Source organism: Lichenostomus cassidix, chromosome 18 (assembly GCF_008360975.1).
Source record: "Lichenostomus cassidix isolate B80296 chromosome 18, HeHo_3.0, whole genome shotgun sequence".
In the NCBI taxonomy this organism is placed as follows: Eukaryota; Metazoa; Chordata; class Aves; order Passeriformes; family Meliphagidae; genus Lichenostomus; species Lichenostomus cassidix.
In genome coordinates this window covers 1,947,772-1,964,588 of record NC_139498.1, presented here as the reverse complement: position 1 = coordinate 1,964,588, position 16,817 = coordinate 1,947,772, and the positions used below count along the sequence as shown (strand labels likewise).

At 42.0% G+C, this 16,817-nt stretch overlaps 3 long non-coding RNA genes across 3 annotated transcripts; 1 reads left to right on the top strand and 2 right to left on the bottom strand.

Annotated features, from left to right (window-relative positions):
* The first annotated feature begins 2,603 nt into the window (after positions 1 to 2,603).
* LOC146429386 (uncharacterized) lies at positions 2,604 to 4,847 on the top strand. Its single transcript, XR_014855554.1, has 2 exons — positions 2,604 to 2,895; positions 3,192 to 4,847. It is a non-coding gene; the product is annotated as an uncharacterized LOC146429386 (long non-coding RNA).
* Positions 3,454 to 6,784, bottom strand: LOC146429385 (uncharacterized). Its single transcript, XR_014855553.1, has 2 exons — positions 6,215 to 6,784; positions 3,454 to 5,308 (listed from the first exon to the last, which is right to left on the bottom strand). It is a non-coding gene; the product is annotated as an uncharacterized LOC146429385 (long non-coding RNA).
* Positions 6,785 to 8,474: 1,690 nt separating this feature from the next.
* On the bottom strand, positions 8,475 to 9,298 carry LOC146429384 (uncharacterized). Its single transcript, XR_014855552.1, has 2 exons — positions 9,197 to 9,298; positions 8,475 to 8,527 (listed from the first exon to the last, which is right to left on the bottom strand). It is a non-coding gene; the product is annotated as an uncharacterized LOC146429384 (long non-coding RNA).
* Between the last annotated feature and the right edge of the window lie 7,519 nt (positions 9,299 to 16,817).

Sequence of the window (16,817 nt, the reverse complement as noted above, 5' to 3'; positions counted from 1 at the left end):
ATTTCGGGCAGAGAGGCGATTGCACTGAAATAACATTTTAGGCTCTTTTATTCGCGTAAGCTGAGCTCCCTCTCGTGGGTGAAGCCTCTCCTGCCTCTCTCTCCAAGCTCCCAGCCAGCCTTTCTGGCTCTTCTCCCAGGTATTTTCCTAAAAATGAACTCACTGATTTATAGAAAAAAGTTTGTTAATTGAATTTAATATTTTCCTACAGGCTATTTTTTAATATTTTATATTGTATCGCAGCACACAGTTTTTATTCCTCCGTCCTTCAGGTCAGTTTGGGAACTAAAATTGACCTGTTGAGATTTCAGTTCATCTCTTTTTTTTGTATGGGAAAAAAATAATAAATCAATCCCATTTATTGATGGCAAAGGAAGCATGCTTGGGTTCAGATCACCTTGGGATAGAATTAAGTTCCCCATCACACGTTTTTTGTTTTAAAGATGTAAAGACACAAAACAATTGAAATTAAAAATGAATTTAAACCCCTTGGGGGTGGAGGATGTTAAAAAGAATAAAGAGATCTGGGGGCAGGGAGGAAATGGAGCAATTGGGAATCATGGCATCGAGCAGGACAATTCCAGGGGCTGTGAGGATGAGGAATTTGCATTTTCCTGTGAACTCTGCCGGCAGAAAGCAGCTCAGAAACTCCGGGGGTTGCAAGAGCTGGCTTGACACACGGTGGCAGCAAGGGACTGACTGTGGGAGGGTTGGGATGGGATCTGCAAGGGTTGGGATGAGCTCTGGAGAGTTGGGATGAGCTCTGGAGAGGATGAGATGAGCTCTGGAAGGGTTGGGATGAGCTTTGGAGAAGCTGAGATGAGCTCTGGAAAGATTGCGATGAGTTCTAGAAAGTTGGGATGATCTCTGAAAGGGCTGAGATGAGCTCTGGAAAGGTCAGGATGAGCTCTGGAGGGTCGGGATGAGCTTTGAAGATCCCTCCCAGCCCTGACTATTCCGATATTCTCTCCTCCAAGCCTTCCTCCCTTGCAGGAGCACCAAACCCCATCAATCCCAATTAATTACAGCAATTTCCTCAACAAAACCCCTCACAGGCAGGATGTGGCAGAGCTGAATCCCTGCAAGGCTGCAGGAAAGGTCTGAAATCCAACACCAACTCATCCCACATCACTTTTAATTTTTTTTAAGGAAAAAGCAGCAGTTGTCCCCAAGGACAAGGGTGTGATCCCCAATCCAAATCAGGGGTTTCCATCCCATTTTTCTCAGCATTTCCCCGCGGCTCCTCCCCGCGGTGCTGCAGGATTCTCTCCCGGAGAAAAGCCCTCCTGAGCCAGGAGGTGGCACCTCCAGCCAGCCGGGTGACAGCGACACTCCCGGTGCCACCTCCGGGCGGTTCAGCCAAGGGCTGCTCCCCTCTGCTGCGCAGGTATTTAGCTATAAATACTTAATTCCTTTAACTGCTGCTCGCTGAGGGGATCAGGGAGTGGAGCAGTTAAGTCAATCCCTCCCCTGGTGCTCCAAAGCCTGGACAGGAGGTTCTCTCTGCGTTCCAATCCCAGCCCGAGCACGTCAGCTCTAGCCAGGAGTTTGATATTAATGAGGAGCCTCCTTTAGAATCGCTAATTAGCAGTCAGTATAAAATACTTTCTGCAGTTTACAATGCGCTTATTTCCGCTTCAACCACCACGTGTTTGTTGACAGAGGGGAAAATTCCCATTTTTAACACTGCTGCCTGTTCTTTTCCTGTTTGTTTTCCACAGGGTATGGACACGTTTGTCTCCAAAATCTCCAGCTGATTTTAGTGCTCTCCCAATGATCCACAGGCAGTTCCAGCTGGCTCAGAAGGCCAAATCTCACTCCCAAAGTCACTCAGAGGGGTGACAATGCTGCAGGTTGCTGTGCTCAGGGCTATCCTCACTCTTTCTCGGTCAGATTGCTCAAACCAAAGCTCATTTCACACCAGAACTGCTGAGTTTTGGCCAAGATTTTGGGGAGAACCAAACCAAGCAACAACCACCTTCCAGCCTGAGCTCAGCCATGCAGAATAAATCCCCAATAAATCTGATATTCTTTATTCTCCTTGGGGTTTACCCTGAGCTCCTTTGGACTCACACAGACCATGGAGGGTTGGCCAGAAGGATGAAGAGGAGCAGAACCTCTGGGGATGGATGGATAGATGGATGGATGATGGATGGATGGATGGATGGATGGATGGATGGATGGATGGATGGATGGAGGATCAAGGCCAGGAGGGACACAGCAAACAGAGCCTCTGGCTCCGTGGGGGATTGAGGCTCCCAAATTTTCTTTCAGCCCCCAAAACCCCAAACCCACCCCTGCCTGCCTCCCCAGTGTCACACATCCTCAGGTCCAAGCTCTGTGCCCACCAGCTGTCCCAGGAGGTGACTCCAGGCAGCCTCAGCAAAAGGTCACTCCAGAAATAAGGTTTGCTGAGCTCCCTCCAGGACACGACACCTTTGGAAGTCACAGCTTTGGCATCTGCTGCCTCCATCCTGCAGGAGTTGGGTTTCTCAGGACTCCTGGTGCTGCTCCAAGGTGCTGCCAGGCTGGGAGGGCTCCTGATGGGGCTGGCAGGTGACAGTGACAGTGACAGTGACAGCAGAGTGCAGAGACAGGTGAGCTCATTTCAACACCCTCTGAAGGTTAACAGAAGGTTTTTTCACAGCAGCAATCTGCACCAAAAAAAGTCTCCAAGTCCTTCCTTTTCGCTGTGCTAAGGAGGTCTGGCTGGCTGCCACCCCGGGAGGGGACAGCAGCAGTTCAGGGGACAAGGGACACAGCTCTTTACCTCACGGAAAGCACAAGAAACTGATCTCTGATTAACATCCTCACCAGGGCGCCCAGAGGCCACCCCAGAGCCAGACAGCTTTAACTGCTGCCCCAGCACCATCTGTCCGACTTCCTGCAGCTCAGGTGAGCCTCTGGCAGGTGCCACCAGCCAGGGCAGGCAGGGTTTGTCCCCTGCTGTCCCCAGGGCTGGGGGATTCGGGGTTTGTTGGGAATAAAGGCAAAGCCAGCTGTGGGATCAAGAAATCTCCATGGCTGCTGTGATTCCTGCTCCACCATGGTTTCCAGCAATCTGGGAATCGTCACGTGGTGACTTCAGATTTGTCACACCGAGACAGAAATAATCATCCCAATGATGACCTAACTGAACTGATTTTTTCTTTTTTCTTTTTTTTCTTTCTCTTTTTTTTTTTTAAATATAGTCTGAGCCTCCCAAACCTGGGATTGAAAGGCCTTGTTTACAGGAGTATTTCAGGCACAACATCTGCTCCTCATGGTAAGCATGGCCCTGCACATGGATTGCCATTTTAGGGCAGCAAAAGGATCTATCTGAATTTAAAAAAAGCCATATTTAGCTAGAACGGAATCAACCAGCCAGCTAATATTCTGTGTATTTATGGAAGAAAACAGGGAGATTGGGGTGAAGTTTATTTCAGACGCAAACAAACAAGTAAACAACAAGCCCAGAGCCAAACTAGAACATTGCTTTCCTACATCATCGCGTTATTTTTATGTCATTCTGCTTTAATAAGGCCTGTATTTTATTATATCCCTTTAATGGCTGCTTTTTCTGGGCTGTATTTTCCCAAAGCCTCTTTCCTGCTCTGCACATCCCCAGGAAGAAAACCTGCAGTGAGAAATCCTTCAGGATGTAGCAACTCCACAAAAGAAGGAATTTCAGCAGCTCATCCATGGAGCCAATTTTTTGGCTCCTGTTGGCAACTGGAAACTTTTCCAGTTTTCCAGAAGCTGAAAACTCCAATGCAAAGGGTTTGGGAGAGAGAATCAATTCTGGGGTTATTTAATTTCCACAAGGTGCACATGGAGCAACTCTCAGCACATCCAGTGCTTCTCTAACAGCTTCCCAAACTCTCTGGAGGGTTTTTCCATCACCCCAAACCCACTAAACTTCTAAAAAAAAAAGGGAAGTAAAACTAAAAAAAAACTTTTTCACTTTTTCACTTTAATCCTTGAAACGCTGGATTGGGACTCACCTCTTCCCTGAGCATCAATGGCTCTGCTCCTGGAAGTGGAATAAATAGAAATTAACTTCCTCCAGGTGCTAATTAATGAGATAATGAACGTTTAGCCGTGCAAATGAGGCAAAGAGTGGAGTGAGCTATTGCTGGTGGTCCCAAATAAATCCCTGCACCCCAAATTGTTCATTAACCCTTGAAGTTCAGGGTTTGCTCTGGAGCAAGCTCAGCAATCTGGAATTAACTGAGCTGAGCCCTCCGAGCTGCCTGGGAGATCCAAACCTTCAGTTCCTGCAGTTTTCCTGAGATAAAAAAAGAGAAATATTCCCAGACCCTTCAGCCACAAGCTCCTGGTGTTTCCACCCCTAATAAAACCTGTTCTCCCCACGCTTTGCAAACCCTCAGCCTCTGATTGTCCTGCAGAAGCAGAGCTGTGCCATCCAGCCCGGGGATCAATTTCCTCCCATTGATTTTTGAATAAAAGAATTGTTCATTCCATATTTCGCCCTGATCGCCCTGCTGAAGGCATTGATTTGCAGCCCAGGAGGAATGGGATGCCCCATGACTCAGCCCTGCTCCTCAGCAAGAATCCCCATTAGATAATTCACCCTGCGAAGAATTACAGCTGCCGAGGCTTAATGATGATTAATTTCTGCCCTCCCTCGGAGTGGATTAAATTTAATATTTGCAAGTGTTTTAATCCTTTCGAGCTCAACCAACTGGGAGCTGTCTGGAGTGTGGATCTGTGGTGAATGAGGGGGGAAAGAAGTCTGTTTTTACTGAGGGGATGTTGGCAGTGACAGGCAAAGATTACTGTCAAGTAACAGATTAACGTTTCATAGCCTATGGAGGGAGGTGGGGATGGAAAAATTCATGGAAAAATGTCGACAGCAGCACTTCTAAAAGGGAAAAATCAGTGTCATTGCAGCAGGCAGAGAAACTTGGGGGTTGTTATATAGGGTTTTTATGTGTTTAGCTGACATTAGATTTATTTTGATGGCAGTAAAGGTGCCCTTTAGGGAGGTCTATTAATTAAATAGACCTGTGTTAATTAAACACTGAGGCAGGCTGTGAGTCAGAGCAGTGCCTGCTTGGCTGGTGTTAACTAAAACCCTGATAGACACAGAAATATCTGCTGAATCTCAGGTAGCTAAAATCCAGTTTGAATTCTAAATCTCCATTCAGCCTTTGGGGCAGAATTAGGAGTTTAGGAACTGGAGGAATTCTCAGCGATTTCTGCAGAGAGTGAAAAATGACAAGCAGGGTTTGTGCTTTGGGAAATCACTTGGTTTGTGCATTTTCCAGCTGAGTTTGGTGTGGCAAACACTTCTCTGTGTGAATATCTGAAAGAAGAATATCAGAATATCAGAATATCAGAATATCAGAATATCAGAATATCAGAATATTAGAATATCAGACTATCAGAATATCAGAATATCAGAATATCAGAATATCAGAACATCAACAGTTTTCCTCCTCCTGCCTCCCTGCTAAAATTGCTACATTTTGGATAAGAGCTATAAAAAGGTAAATAAATTAAAAAAGTAAAAAAAAAAAGGTATAAAAAAGGTAATTCAAGCAGGGATTTCTAAAAGCCAGTCCAGTGTGAATATGCTGAGGACAGAGCCTGTGTTTTATCATATTGGTTGAAGAATGAGACCAACCAGCCCAATATTTATTACAAACCTATGCAGTTAATAAATCCAACCAATGGACTGGGGGAGAAGGAGAGAAGGGAGTGATGGGGGTCAATAATAAAATAATAATGAAATAATAATGAAATAATAATGAAATAAAAATAAAATAATAATAAAATAATAAAAAATAATAAAAAATAATAAAATAATAATAAAATCAAAGCCACTCCTCCCTCACATTGTGATCTCTCCCTCAGTGTCTCTGCTACCTGAAAATCCATTTCTATTTTGGCTCCAAAACCTGAAAATGGGAGTTTTTCAGGTGCTGCTGTCATTCCCAAGGACAATGTTACTCTTCTCTTTCCCACAAAATCTGCCATTCCCAAGGGATGATTCCTCCTCTTGCCTTTTACACCAAAACCAGACAATTTCCTTCACATCCTGATTTTCCTCCCCTTGTTTTCCCCTCCATCTCTGCAGACAGGGGCAGTTGGTGTCCCCAGGAGGGGACAGGGAGCTGCTGAGAGTTTCCATCGCTGGCAGTTCTTCCTGATTTCTCCTTTATTTGCCCTGAGCAAACTCAGCCTCTCCATGGGCAAACATTGCTGTTACAGCTACTGATTCACTGCTGCAAAGGGCTGAGGGATGATTTTCCTGGAGGTTTTGCATTTCCTGAGGGTTTGGAAAAGCTGCAGTTAAAGGGATTTTGTTCACCGTGGGGAGATCCTGCTTTGGTGCAGAGAGGGAGTCACTGCGTGTTAATAAAACTGATTGTATTGAGTTATGAATGAAGTAGAGATGAGTTTTGGGGGTGAATTTTGGCTTCTTTGTGATGGTTCAGCTTGGTTCTTCTTGTTTCGTGGGACAGCTTCTCCTGGGGATATTTTTTTAGTGTACAACTGGGGAAAAAATAAATGAAATATTATATATATTATATATTCTCATCTATGATATGATATAAGATAAGATAAGATAAGATAAGATATGATATGATATGATATGACATGATATGATACAATGTAATATAATGTAATATAATGTAATATAATGTAACATAAATAATATAATATATATACACTATATACTATATACTATGTACTATATTATATATATCTTATTCAATATATACTATGTTATGTTATGTTATGTTATATATTATATATAGAATATATGTGCATATAATATATATACATATATACATATAATACAATATATAAGATATAAGATATAAGATATATATATATATAAGTTATAATATATAAGATATAAGATATAAGTTTATATAATATATAATATATAATATATAATATATAATATATAATATATAATTAATATATAATATATAAGATATAATATATAAGATATAAGATTAAGATATAAGTTATAAGATATAATATAGATATAAGATGATATAAGATATAAGATATAAGATATATACACCATATACTATAAACTATATACCATATACTATATACTCTCATATAGTATATATGATATATATTATATTTTATATTCTATTATATATTACATATATATTATATATTATACAATATATACTATATTACATTATGTTATGTTATATATTATAGTGTATTAATTATATATTACATATATAAATTGCAGTGTTTCTAGCAGATTTTGCAGTGTTTAAAGCAGATTTTGCAGTGTTTCAAGCAGATTTTGCAGTGTTTTGAGCAGGTTTTGCAGTGTTTAGAGCAGATTTTGCAGTGTTTAAAGCAGATTTTGCAGTGTTTCGAGCAGATTTTGCAATGTTTAAAGCAGATTTTGCAGTGTTTCTAGCAGATTTTGCAGTGTTTCGAGCAGATTTTGCAGTGTTTAGAGCAGGTTTTGCAGAGTTTAAAGCAGATTTTGCAGTGTTTAGAGCAGATTTTGCAGTGTTTAAAGCAGATTTTGCAGAGTTTCGAGCAGATTTTGCAGTGTTTAGAGCAGATTTTGCAGTGTTTTGAGCAGGTTTTGCAGTGTTTAGAGCAGATTCTGCAGTGTTTAGAGCAGGTTTTGCAGTGCACACATGTTCAGAGTCATTATTCTGCTGTTTATTCGAGTTGCTCCCAATGTTTGGACAGAAAAACCCAATGAGAAAAAGCAGCTTTGTCCCAACAGAAATGTTTAGCTGGATTGTTTCAATTTCTGCTCCTCAGCAAGAGTAAAATATTTAACTTGCAGGCTGGAAACATTTTGCTTTCATTTCCAATTGCAGTAGAATATTAATATTTAGTATTATCATTGAAGAAAAATTATTATTACTCCTTATTATTGAAGAAAAATTATTATTATTCCTTATTATGGAAGAAAAACCGGTTTTCCTGGGGGAGCATTGCGGGAAATCTTCTTTTCCAGAGGGTTTTTTTTTCATATCTTCTCTCCAGAATTGGGAATATTTCCAATATTTGGCACTCCTGGGTGTCACTGAGCACCTTTACCTGTCAGAACACATCAAAACAAGAGCAACAATCCTCAAAACTTTCTTATTTTCCCTGCTTTTTAAAAAAAACAAACCAAACAGCATCAGCAGCTCTCAGGTTTTTATCAGAATCCTCCTGCCTTGGGTTTTATTTTTTACATCAATTCCCACATTCTACTGATTTCTAGGAAAGTTCAAATAACGAGGAAACTCCATCATCAACACATGGATTTCTGCCCATGGTGAGGTTTGAACAAAAATAATCCAAAATATGACCCAAGAGGCTCAGAAACAAAACAAAAAGAGCCCAAAGGGATCATTTTGAAAAGCTCCATGTTTTTTTTAAATGACTTTTATGATTTTTTTGGCTTTTCCAGGGAATTTCCATGGATCAGGGAAGGACAGGATGATGTTCTTCCTTCTGAGAATTTTTCTCTTTTTCTGCACTTGCTCCATGCTCTGCTGCCTGAGGCAAAGTCCCAAACCAGCCAAATTCACCTCTCCTGCAATGAGGAAAAAACTTTGAATTTTACAGAAAATATAAAAAAAAACAGAGTAATATTCTTGATTAGTTTGGGTTGTCAGTATTTGTATTTTGTGCTTTTCCAGGGTTGACATCACTCAAAGACTCTAACTACTCCAGCTGCTGATATTTTTTCTGAGTTTGAATGAAAAAAAATTGAGTTTTACAATTTTTTAAAAAAATTTTTAAATTTAATTTTTAATTTTTTAATATTTTTTCGTATTTTCTTCTGAATTTCATTCAAAATGAAATGTTTGGGAAATCTTTTCACGTATGGCTGTGTTTGCTGCTTCTATTTTTAAGGTTCTAGAGTTTCTAAGGTTCTTAGAGTTTCCCTAATTTAGGAAAGGGAAATTAGTTTCCCTAATTTAGGGAGGGAAGTGATTCCTGAGCAGCAGGATGGGAAATTTCCTCTGTTCTTCCAGCAGAAACTCCTCACAAAAGTGAAAAAAAAGAGATTTAAATGAAATTATTTGTGCTGATAAAGTATTTTAGAGGCTGTAAAGAGTTTTGTGCCTTTGCTGTTGGTCTGGAGGTGCCAAAAAATTGGGATTTTTACCCCTTGGAACTGAAAAAAAAAAAGGAAATTTCCATAGGTTTATCCATACTCCTGAGCTGACAGGAGGATTTCAGTTTTGAAGCCATTTACCAGCTGGGTTAGGAGGAGGAGGATTTGGTAACCTGAGAGTGTCAAATAGAAATGATTTTATTTTCCTCGCTGGAGGGCTGCAGAGGTGCAGAGATCCCATATATAACCAGGCAGCCAGGGATAAATTTAGGACTGTTTATAAATAAAAATATATATATATATATAAATATATTCTATTTTCAATATAGGACTGGGAAGGTTGAACTTCTGGCCTTTTATCCATTCAGGGCTCATTCCCAGTTCTCCTCCAAGTTCTTTTTTAACAACTTGACCTCTTTGTCTTTCTCCTCTTTCCCCTTTTGCCATACAAAACTCCCACCCTTGTTTCTAACTATTGTAACTGCTTTTTGCCAGAGTTTAATTCTGGGTACAATTTTGGGTTCCTATTTCCACTTCTAGACATGAGAACAGTGGAACTGAAGTGCCAAAACCCTGTGCAGTGATTGGAAGAAATATAAATTATTGGAAGAAATGATAAATTCCGGATATTTTTCATGCTGTTGGAATAAAAGGAAAAAATCCCTGCAAATCAATTTTTTTTTCAGGATCTAACTAACTCTGTTAAGCTGTCTTGCCTGGAAGAGTTGATCCCAAAAGGATGATCTGTGTCCTGGGATTTTCCCTTTATTGCATGTTGGAAGTTCCAGGTGTTGCCTGATGCCCTGGAAGTTCTGAAAATCAGAGACTAAAAATCCAATTTATCCTCTTTGTCCTGTTTTTTTCTGTTTTTTTACACATTTCCAAATATCCTTACACACTAATCAGATTGTACAGACCTGCCTGGAATTCTGGGATTCAGGAATTCTGGAATTCTGGGATTCAGGAATTCTGGGATTCAGGAATTCTGGAATTCTGGGATTCAGGAATTCTGGGATTCAGGAATTCTGGAATTCTGGGATTCAGGAATTCTGGGATTCAGGAATTCTGGAATTCTGGGATTCTGGGATTCAGGAATTCTGGAATTCTGGGATTCAGGAATTCTGGGATTCAGGGATTCTGGGATTCAGGGATTCTGGGATTCAGAAATTCTGGGATTCAGGAATTCTGGGATTCAGGAATTTTCAGCTCTGCTGGCACAGTGTTCCTTCAGCCAGGAAGTGAGCCTGGAGTTCCCAATTTGCCTGTTCAAAGTACTCCTAATTACAAGTCAAATTAGTCCAATTTCAGAAATTTCATGTTCATCATTCCCATTTTGAATTCGAGATCATTTTCTGTTGGAGATCAGAACTTTTGCCAGCTAAATTGGAATTATTTTGCAGATTTCTAATGTCTGCTGGGGACCTGTGAGGAAACGGGATAGGGAATTCCTCCTGGGGAATTGTATTGCTGGGATGAGGAGGAAAGGATTTCAACAGCCAGAGAGGAGCTTTAGGTGGGATATTGGGAAGGAATTGTTCCCTTGAGGGGCTGGGATGGAATTCCCAATTTCCTGAGTCCCTGGGAGTATCCAAGGCCAGGTTGGAGCATCCAAATCTAAGCTGATTTTGATTTGGGATTTTTCAGATTTTCAACCCAAACCATTCCATGATAGGAAGGGCAGATGTTCCTCTCTTCCTGGGGTTCTCTCTGCTGTTATTCCCAAAAATAATGGATTTGTCCAAATAACCTCTTGCTCACCCCATTTTAACTCCCTGATTTAGGCAGTTTTGGCACTGAATGGGTTTCTCCAGCCCAGGGCAGCACAAGGAGAACCCAATGTTCCTGGAACACTCCTGCCTCTCCCTGGGATTTCCTGGCCTGGCCAGGGAGAATTGGATCCATCCTGACAAATGATAGAAAATAAAAACCGCTGAGGAGTGAGGAACACTTGGGGTAATTTGCAGGATTAATGGGACTGACCATCAATTTGGATTTCTCCCAGTTGCAGAAAAATTACTGCAGAGATTTTCATCCTCTCCTGCGTGGAGATCTCAGCTCGGCATGGAGAGGAATTCAGCAGCTGCTTCTGCAGCTCAGATTTGCTTCTTTCTGCTGTTATCTCCAGAATTATCACACACTGTCTCTCTCTCAACATGATCTATTTCCCTCCATTTTTAAAGATATTATCTATTATAGAGACATTATCTATTTCCCTGAGTTTTTAAAAATATTATCGATTATTTAAAAATGATTTTTAATAATTTTATTTATTATTATTTATTATTTATTATTAAAAATATTATTTATTATTTATTAGTATTTAGTATCTAGTATTATTTATTATATTTAAATAATATTATTTAATATTATTTTTATTATTTTTTATTATTTTTTATTTAAAATTATTTCAAATAATTATTTTAAATAATAGAATAAAAATTTAAATATTATCTATTATCTATTATTTAAAAACATTATCTATCTCCCTGAGTTTTCGAACATGTCACCTATTACAGGGACAGTTGTAGCTCAAGAACTTCATCTCTCTCTGCTCTGAAACCACTTGTTAGAACCCAAATATTCCCAAAATAAATTAGAATTTTCCTTCATTTCTGTGCCAGCATTTTGCATCTCTCTCCAACCCTGCCCATGCCTTTGGAGCTTTCTACAGACACCGAGAGGTTTTTATGGGTTTTTTTTCCCTTTTCCTCCCTCTCAGGCCACACCAATCCCAAAGCCAACCCCAAATCCCTCACACCCCCTGCACGTGGCCCTATTGATTTTGGCCTCAGGTGATGCAATGCTGAAGCTCCAAATAGGTTTGTTTTCCTTTAACCCTTTCCCGGTTCCCAGCCAGGGCTGAGGAAGGTGGGAAATGTGGGATTTTCTCTCAGGGCAGTGCAGAACACCCTGTCCAGCTCTGTGGGGTGTTTACAGAGCATTTCATGCAGAGAACATGGTGATTAACAGGGGATAGAGTTACAGGTGGGATCTCACCAAAGCAGGCTCTGCAGGAGATAAAGGAGAAAAATGAAAAGTATAAAAAGGATAAAAAGGAAAGCTTTTATCCATTTAATGGAGGGGAACTCGGCCAGATTTCATTAAACCACTTCTCTTCTAAATGACAACACTTAGCTCCCCACAGCTGCTTTATGGCTCTGCTCAGAGTGCATTAAGGTTGCACAAAACCTGAAGGTAATTTGACTTTTTCAGGTCCTGTTCTTAATTTCTTTTTAATTTTTTTTTTGGTTTGTACTCAACCATTTGAATTCCCAGCTCGCTTTTGTCCTCTGCAGAGGCTGAGGAGAACACAATGTCAGCTTGGAATCAATTTGTACCACTGGGAACACAGGAATACAGAAAAACTGTTTGCTGTGGCTGTTCAAACTGCCCCAAAAATGGGGAAAAAGGCAAAAAAACCACCCAGGTTTTAATCCAGGATTCAATTTTCCTGTCTCTGCAAAAGGGATGCTCAATAAGAATGTGATGGAGCCCTTGGGATTGCTCTTTGCAGGGCCAGCAGTTGGATTTTGATCCTTGTGGGTCTCTCCCAGCTCCCAACATGATTCTATGAATTGAAGATTTCCTCCAATTTTCCTGCATTCAGTGTTGTTAAACTCTCTCCCCAAAATTCCCACCCTGAGGAATCTCCTTTCTTTCCCAATTTTCCCATGAGGACTCCAAGAAGGACTTTTGCTCCCTGCTGGGCCTAAAGCATCACCTTCACCCTAACCCTGGCGTGTGACACCTGCAAAATCACACTGAAAATGTCAAATTTTATGTCAAATTTTATTTCAAATTCATATTCATGGCACCGAATTTCTCTGCCTGGTGGAGAGGCAGTGCTGAGGAGGTTCTGCTCCAAGTGATTTTCTTCAGGAGGGCAGAAGAGGTCAGGCTGGGACTGGGGAGTGCTGGGCTCTGTGCCTGGCTGTGCCTGAGGACAGAAATCACCTCCCAACATCACCATTCACCTTCACAGCAGGAATATTTGGCTTTAAACACAATGGCACTGCCAGTTTCTGTGGAATGGAGATAAAACAGGAATATTCTGGGGACTCCAAGTGCTTCTCTTCTCATCGTGTTCTTGATGCTTCCCTCACTGACCCAGTGTGAGGAGATTTGGTTGAAATTCCCTGGAAATCTTCACTTCCCTGCTTGCCAAAACCCTTTTGGTTTCCATTCAGAATTTCCAAGAATTTCCAGAATTCCCAGAATTTCCCGAATTCCCATTTCAGATTTCAGAAATCCCATCGGGTCACTTCTTTAGGACTAAAAACCCCAAGTCCTGCAGGCAGATTGCAGTGCAATCCTGCAGGTTTTGCATTCCCTGCAAACACCTTTGCCTCGTGCCATCCTGACAGTTCCATCCCTCTGTCTCCAGGCTTTTCAGGGATTTTATAACAGGGGAAATTCAGGCTAAACTGATAAAGAAGAGTCAATACTGGCAGAAATTATCAGTAGCAAGTTTTGTGAATTCTTGGGCTTTTCCCATGTCCATTAAAGGCCTAAAATTCGAGGAAATGGTGAATTTTTGAATGGTATATCCCAGGAGTGTGGCTGTTAGTCCAGAACTCCTCAGAGGCAGCCCTGAGTGAAGCCACAGCTCCTGCTGGCTCATGCACAAGGCTCAAACCAAATTAACTTCCCCAGGGCTTAAGTGACATCAAGTTAATGTGACACTAATCAGGATTTCTGCTCCCAGCATGTGCAAAGGCCCATCCTGCTCAGCCAGGCAGAGCTGCTGGAAGGTTTTCCTGTGTTCAGACATCGAAGCTCTGCTCTGGCAGGAGCTAAAGGTTGTTTTCTGTTGCTGTTGAGCTGCTAGCAGAGAAAGGACCCGGGTTCTCAGTGTGGCAAGAAATGAGAGATTTATTATTTTGATTCCAACTTATATAGACTTTTCAGAAGTCACCCAGATTGGTCAGTCAGAAACCTCCCCCTAGGCCTGACTGGCCAGGCCTGAACTGTCCAAATCTTGAGACACTGTTTTTAATAACATCCAAACTTTATCTTTGTTTATAAAACACAGGAGAAAGTTCTCATGGGAAAGGCCTGTGCTAGCCACAGTTTTCCAGTTTAACTGTCCTGGGAGCATCTGCTTGGGGAAGACATTCCCTGAGAGTGTGGCAGGGTTTGGTTTCCATTCCTGGGCAAAGCAGAGCAGCAGGAGCACTTGCCTTGCGCTCAGCTGTGAAAAAAAAAGTCTCAAAAATCTGTTTCTGGTACCTTCTGAAGTATTTGCTGATGGTGTCATGACGAATTGGTTGCAAAAGGATTTCCTGCAAGTGTCGCTGCAATGATGAAAGAATTGACTCCCAAGGATGTCATCACTTCAGTGATGCTGCAGAATATCTGTGTGGAGAGTTTTATTTCATAAGAAATCAAAGTTTTGTCACATTTAAGGCCAGCAGGGCATAACTTCTTTGCTGTCTTTTATAAGAATGGCCCTCCTAGGCCAAAACTCCTGAACTGAGCTCATTTTTCCATATCCTTTAAAAAAACATCATATAAACTGCAGTTTATACATCATTAGCACCCAATTTATACATAACACACCTCCTGGCAGGAGCTTGACTTTGATCCTGGAGTCCCAGCCTGGGACATTCTGTGATTGTTAATTATTCACTAATTATCCATGCAGTGGGAAAGAACCCCTGAGGGAGCAGTGGGGAGATGCAGCTCTTTAGAATTCCTGTGCCTTGGAGCACTCTGGGATGGTGGAGGTGTCTCTGCCCATGGAGGGTGGGATGAGATGGTTTTTAAGATCCTTTTCAACCCAGACGTTCTGGGATGGAGTTACTTCCCTTTTTAACATGTTTAAGGTACTAATGTATTAGTACCTTAATACTAATAATACTAATAATTAATAATACTAATAATACTAATAAGGCACTAATAATTAGTGCCTTAATACTAAAATAATACTAATGTATTACCCTGCAGGATGAAGTGCCCCAGGAATATCAATAATTGTATTTATTTGCTCCAACAGAGCTCCTCTGGGTGCTCTGTGCTCCTCTCCACCGGGAGATTCCCATCCTGCCCTTCCCTAAAGGACACCCCAGAGGTGTCCCCACGGCACTCTGTGCCCCAGCCTGTGGTGTCTGCCACAAAGTGACCTTGCTGTCCCAGCCTGAGGAGGCTCTGAGCTCCCAGAGTCCCGTTAATCCCAGCGCTGCGATCCCATTGTGCCAATGACGTCAAGCTGGGGGCACCAGGCAGCCTCTGAGCACAGCTTCTCCTTAAGGAGGTGAAAATAACCCTGGAATCAGTGCCAGCCTGGGGCCAGCACTGCCTTGGCATGCAAGGGACAGGCTGGGGAAAGGAAAAAAGGTGCCAGCCCATGGGAACGGGCTGGGGGAAAGGAAAAAAGGCTTGGTGACATAATTTTCTGCTTAATATTCTAATCCTTGCTGGGGATGTTTAATTAGGGTGTGAGTGTGGAATTGGAGGGAGGTTGGGGTTGAATGGTACAATGAAAGGGTGTTTAATCCAATCCCCTGCAAGGGCACCTTCAGTGGGATCAGGTTGCCTGTCCAGGCTGACCTTGGATATTTCCAGGGATGGATCCATCCGTGGGTCTCTGGGTGATGAATTCCAGCATTTTGCCACCCTCAGTGGGAAAAAAAAATCCTTATTTCTGCCCAGTCTGAATGGAGTCTTCAGTTTAAAGCATCACCCCTTGTCCTGTAATAATGGTTATAGGTTGTCCTACAATAATTGGTGGATATTGATCCGAGAAGCATGGAATGGGTTGGGTTGGGATTTGAAGGATTCACTTCCACCATCCCAGGTTCCTCCAAGCCACATCCAGCCTGGCTTTGGACACTTCCAGGATCCAGGGGCAGCCACAGCTTGTCTGGGAATTCCATCCCAGCCAGGAATTCCTTCCCAATATCCCATCCAACCCTGTTCTAAAGCCATTCCCTATTTCCTGTCCCTCCAAGTTCTCACAAACAGCCTCTCCATCACCTCCCTCCACATATCCCTGTAACAATTCCACAGGGAACTCTGGAAAATCTTCATTCCCATGGTCTGGTTTGCTCCTTGCTCACCAAATCAGATCCCCTGACCCCAAGCTCAGGACTCAGGGAAAGAGGGAATCTCAGGGATTCTTCCTGGGAACACACAGAGCTGAACAGCAGCACTGGAAATGCATTTTGCAGAGGTGCAGCTGCTCCAGGAATGGCCCAAAGCTGGAAAAGCACTGCTTCCTGACTGGACAAGAGGCTGGGATGTGAGGAGAACATTCCTGTCCAAGCAGGGATATCTGGAATAACACAGCTTGGCAGCCTGAACCCATCAATGTCCTTTTTTTGAAATATCCCTGTGCCAAGGGACTGAACAAAGCGTCCATTAATGGAGTATTTGCTGTGCACGTTTCTGCCACAATTGAATTTTTCTCTCATATTTTGCTAGAAGCTCAGAGATTCCATGTCATGTTATGGATCTGGATCCACAGCCAGCGGCTGGGTGGAAAAATCAATATATTCCCAGTTCACTCCCAGGTGTTGCTGCTAAAGGGGTTGGGCAGAGCAAGTGCAGTGCCAGGAATGGATCCTGCTGGTTTAAAGGGAGCAGGAAAAATGGCTGGAAAGGACTCCAAATTGAAGGGAAAATTATGGTTTTTGGGTTTATACAGTGCAGGAATGAAGCTTCAGTGAAAGAAAGGTGAGCTGGAAGGAGAAGAGGATTCAGGAATGGGGAGAGAGAATAATTTGCAGAGTGGAAATTGCCAATTAAAATATCCAGCCCTGCT